We start from the raw sequence: 6,000 nt of genomic DNA on the forward strand, positions 1-6,000 counted from the left end.
CTTAAAATTTTTACTCTAATATTTACCATTTCTGGTGTTTCGTTCTTTCCTACATCTCCAATGGAACCGATTCCCTTCATATTGCAGAATTAGCAACACCAAGTGTGTTGGTGATACTTTCTCTCAGCTTTATTTATCTGAAAAGGTCTTTCTTCCCTCTCTTTTTTGACGGTTATTTAGAATTCTGGATCTTCTTGCCTCCATGTTTCTGATGTGAGGTTTGCCATTATTTACCTAACTAGTTAGTCCTCTGTTGCAATCTATCTTTTTTTTTTCCAACTCACACTGCTTTCCACGTGTTACCTTTGGTTTTCAGCAGTGTGACTATCACATATCTAGGTGTGTAGGTGTGCTTCTCTTTGTATTTACCCTACTTTGATTTTGTTGAACTTCTTGGATTTATAAGCCAATACTTTATATCACTTGGAAAGCTTTGGATATATTTTTTAAAATAATTTTTCTGGCCCATCATAAGTGTTCTTTCATTCTGGGATTCCAGTTCTATGGTGATAATTGTGTCACCCTAAATCCCTGAGGCTCTGTTAGTTTCCAAGCTTTTATCCTCTGTTCTTCAGATTGGATTCCCACTTCAACTGTCTTTATTCTACCCTGAAGCTTATTCAGTAATTTTTAAAAGTCATTTACTGTAGAATCACTAAATTTCCATTTAAGTGTTATATTTCTATTTTACTACTGAGATTCCTTAACTCTTCACTCATTATGGCCATATTTCCCATTAAGTCCTTGAACATATTTATAATAGCTGTTTTAAACACTTCACCTTGAAATTAAACATTTCCGCCTCCTCAACAACTATTTCTATTGACTGCTATTTTTCTTTGTTGTTGGTCGTATTTGCCTGTTTCTTTGCAGATATGGTAACTTTTCATTGTGTACTGGATGCTGTGGGTGATATGCTGTAAGGACACTGACTTCTGTTATATTCCTCTGAAAAGTGTTGTTGTATTTTTTCTTGCAGTCAGTTCAATATATCCAATCAACTTGTATTTATGTAGGCTTGGCTCTATACTCTGTTACAGTGGATCAGTGAACATTCCAAAATGTTTTCCAAGACCCTCTACATTGGCTATCTTCAAATTCCCTCCTGTTCTTGTCCAGGCTTGATTTTGAGCTTTGTTAGTATAGGTTTTCAGTAAGCCTTAGTGGTCATTGCACCTAAGCTATGGCCTTTCTGGTGTCTCAGTTTTATCCCTGAGTGTTTCTGAGTTTTCCTCACTCTACTTGGATGGGAATTTCATTTCCCATTTCTGGCCAACCTCTAATATCTTTATTACTCTCTCAATCTCACAACAACTAGTCTTTAGTAAGCCTTGTACAGTTTTTCATTGTATATGCACAGCCTAATCCTTGAGTAAGGACTTATAGGGAACCCCCAAAGAGACTTTTGGTTCCTGTCTTAAGTGCATCTTTCTTCTTTCCCACCTGCCCTGAAGATTCCAGCTAATTTGACAGCCTCAAATTCTGAAATCTCTCTCCACAGGCAAGTGGAACTGATGTGCTTTGCTTGTTTTCCAGCTTCATAAGCTGTGATCAGGAAATTGACCTCAGACAGAGAGCTGCAGTGAACATGGGACTTTATATCATGTTTTTTACTTCTCTCAGGGATGACAGCTATATGCTGACTATGTCCAAGGCCTGAAACCTTGCCTCACATATCTTGTCCAGTTATTTAAGTAGAAAGGCTAGTCTGGTACTAACTACTCTGCCATGGTTTAAAGCATAAGTCTACATTGACATTTGTATTTTAATTCTGTATCTTGCAATTCTGTTAAATTTCTTTTTAAATTATCTGTATTATTTTTTTCTACATAATTATGCCACCAGTAAATAATAACTATTTTATTTTTCTTTTAAAAATAATTTTAATGTATTTTGCATGCTAAAATGTTGAATAGAAGTGATGATGGCAGGCATTCTTACATATTCTGTATTCTCAAAGGGAAAGTTTTAAATATTTTATCACTGAATGTTTGTTGGCTGTAATTTTTTTAATATTCTTTATTAGGTTAAGGAAGTTCCCTTTTATATATAGATTTCAAAGACTTTTTTAAAAAAATCACAAGTGGATGTTAGTTTTATCAAATCTTTTTCTGTGCATTTTGAAATGATCATAAAGATTTTCAAATTTTCCTATTGGTGTTATGACTTAAATTAATACTTTTCAATGTTGACTTTAACCCCAGTGGCTCTCCCACCATCCTACCAGGTATAGGTGAAACCCTGACTGGTGGCCCAGGTGAACAGCTGCCACTACCCAGGGCTTCAGTGGGTCATTGGAAACCAGAAACTTTCTACATCTTTTGACATCATGTTACATGGGATAACAAAACCAGGAGGGTGAAAACACTACCTCTGTACCTGGGCAAGGTATCAGGGAGGTGAACAGAAAAAGAGGCAATAAGGCCAATCCCACCAAGTGGAAGGCCAACCAGTGCTCAGCCCTTAACATAAACCAAGACTTTCACTCGATCTTTACTGGGTTCCAGGATGTATCGCACAGGGCCAGATTTATGGCATGAGAACTGTGCAGGCACACAGAACCTGCAGAAGGGCCTCCTGTTTGGTTAATGCTGTCCTATTGCCTTCATGAAATTCTTAATAATAATTTTATCTTTGAACTTGTCCTTCATTAAGGAAGTTGAATTGGATACAGGAACATGTGCATGAGCAGAGGCACCTTTCCTGGGCATCTCATGTGCATACAGTTCTGGATGCCCCAGGAGCACAGAATTCTGGTGGATTCCAGATGTGTGGTAGTTCAGCAACACTAAAAATAGAAGTAAGACAGACAGAAGGCACTGCTGCTTCCTACAGAAGCTGAGAGGGAAACAAAAAAGTCTTTGCTTTTGGGGTTCTATCCTCCTTTGAATCTACCTCTACTGGGCTATTACAAGCAAGCCTGACTCTTACAGACATCCACCCTCCACTGTATGTCCCCCTTCCCCAGTCAGCACCAGTGAGCATGAAAGCAACTCCCACAAAGAAGGATACCTGGTGTATAAGATGTGTCACCCAGGTGGCCTGCACCTTTGGCCACCTCAGTTTCTGCTGGTAAGAAATGAACAATAGCATATCATTTCACATACAGTAAAAGAGCCTTAAAACTCTGTACTTCCATTTATTCAGCCTTTGTGATACTGTTATCATGCATTTTATTTCTTCATTTGTTATGGCCTTGATAATATATGTTATTATTTTTCCTTTAACAATTTAATTTTCCTTCAGAAAGGTTTTAAAAATAAGCAGAGTTTTTTTTATATTCGCCCACATATTTATCATTTGCAGTGTTCTTTATTTCTTTGAGTAGATGCATGTTTACTTCTGGTATTATTTTCTTGCTGCCTGAAGGACTTCCCTGAACATAACTTATGGTGCTAATGATGAATTATTTTACCTTTTGTATGCCTGAATAAGTCTTATTTTGCCTTAATTTTTGAAAGATATTGTTGCTGGGTTTAGAATTCCAGATTGGCATTTTTCATTTCAGTATTTTATTTTATTTTATTTATTTTTTGTTTTGTTTTGTTTTGCGGTACGCGGGCCTCTCACTGCTGTGGCCTCTCCCATTGCGGAACACAGGCTCTGGATGTGCAGGTTCAGCGGCCATGGCTCACGGGCCTAGCCACTCTGTGGCATGTAGGATCCTCCTGGACTGGGGCACGAACCCGTGTCCCCTGCATCAGCAGGCGGACTCCCAAGCACTGTGCCACCAGGGAAGCCCTCAGTATTTTAAATGTTACACCACATTCTTCTGCCTTGCACTGATTGCAAAAAGAAGTTTTCTATCTGCAATCATCTTATATTTGTTCTTCTTTAAGTAATGATTCTTTTTTCTTTGGCTGTGTTTTTAAAATTTCCCTTTAGCAGTTACTTTAAGAAATTTGATTGTATGTCATGGTATAGACTTCTTCATGTTTCTCCTGTTTGAAGTGTGTTGAGTTTCTTGGGTACTTGGTTTTATAATTTTCATCAGATTTGTAAAATTATCAGTCACTATTGCTCCAAATATTTTTTCTATTCCTCATTCTTCTGTCTCCTTCAAGTACTCCAGACACATACATTGGACTACTTGATCTGTTAGTATGTTTTAATATTTTTTTCTCTATATATATAATTTTGGATAGTTTTTATTGTTTTAGGATAGTTTTATTCTTTATTGCTTTATACTTCAAGTTCATTTATATCTTCTGCTGTTAATTCCACCCAGTGTATATTTTTAATATCAGACTTATTTATGTAACTAGAAATTCAATTTGATACTTTTTTGATATCATTCATCACTTTTATTAATATATTCATCCTTCCCTCTACCTTATTGCACCTTTGGAAGATAATTATATTAACTGTTTTATTATCCTTCTCTACTAATTCTATCATCTGTCACTTCTGAGTCTGTTACTGCTGATTGAGTATTTTTTTCATTATATGGGTGATTTCTTTGTACGTCTGGCAATTTTTTTATTGAATGCCAGATATTTTGAACTTTACCTTGTTGGATGCTAGATATTTTTATGTTCCTAAAATATACCTGAGGGTATTTTTGTGGAATGCAGGTGTTACTAGAAACAATTGAATCCTTTTCAGGGTTGTTTTAAGTTTGGTAGGACGAAGCAGAGGAGAATTTGGTCTAGTAATATTTCTCCACCACTCACCTAATACTCTTGTGTTTATTCTAACCCTTTGAATTATGATGTTACTACTATTGAATTACTACTTTGACTGGTAAGGACACGAACATTTCCTGATCCTGTGTTAACCCCGCAGATTTTTCTCTCTATTTCTTCCAAATAGTACTCTTTAAAAATTCAGGTTGTTTCCTGACACTGATTCACTGATCAGTATTCAGTTGAAATTCAAGAAGTAATTGCTGTATCTATGCAGAGCTCTCACTCTATAGGACTATGCTGTCTGGTATTCGACCCTGTGAACTGCAGCCGCCTTGGCCTCACCATTTCTCAACTTCATTATCTCAACTGAGCAACACCACCAGGCTCCAACTAGGTGTCTTCTCCCTGAAATATGGGCTGGAAACCCTATCCAGGGTGTAAGTAGAGCAGTCATAGCCCTCAGTTAATTTTTTTTCTCCCTCAGAGATTACTGTCCTGCTGCATAATGCCTAGTTTTAAAACCATTATTTGAGACCAGGAAGAAATAGAAACATGAACAGACCAATCACAATCACTGAAATTGAAACTGTGATTAAAAATCTTCCAACAAACCAAAGCCCAGGACCAGATGGTTTCACAGGCGAAAGCTATCAAACACTTAGAGAAAAGCTAACACCTATCCTTCTCAAACTCTTCCAAAATATAGCAGAGGGAAGAGCACTCCGAAACTCATTCTATGAAGCCACCATCACCTTGATACCAAAACCAGACAAGGATGTCACAAGGCAAGAAAATTACAGGCCAATATCACTGATGAACATAGATGTAAAAATCCTCAACAAAATACTAGAAAACAGAATCCAACAGCACATTAAAAAGATCATACACCATGATCAAGTGGGGTTTATTCCAGGAATGCAAGGATTCTTCAATATATGCAAATCAATCAAGGTGACACACCATATTAACAAATTGAAGGAGAAAAACCATATGATCATCTCAATAGATGCAGAGAAAGCTTTTGACAAAATTCAACATCCATTTATGATAAAAACCATGCAGAAAGTAGGCATAGAGGGAACTTTACTCAACATAATAAAGGCCGTATATAACAAACCCACAGCCAACATCATCCTCAATGGTGAAAAACTGAAACCATTTCCACTAAGATCAGCCACAAGACAAGGTTGCCCACTCTCAACACTATTATTCAAAATAGTTTTGGAAGTTTTAGCTACAGTAATCAGAGAAGAAAAAGAAATAAAATGAATACAAATAGGTAAAGAAGAAGTAAAGCTGTCACTGTTTGCAGAGGACATGATACTATACATAGAGAATCCTAAAGATGCTACCAGAAAGCTATTATAGTTAA

Source organism: Mesoplodon densirostris, chromosome 13, assembly GCF_025265405.1.
Source record: "Mesoplodon densirostris isolate mMesDen1 chromosome 13, mMesDen1 primary haplotype, whole genome shotgun sequence".
Lineage (NCBI taxonomy): Eukaryota > Metazoa > Chordata > Mammalia > Artiodactyla > Ziphiidae > Mesoplodon > Mesoplodon densirostris.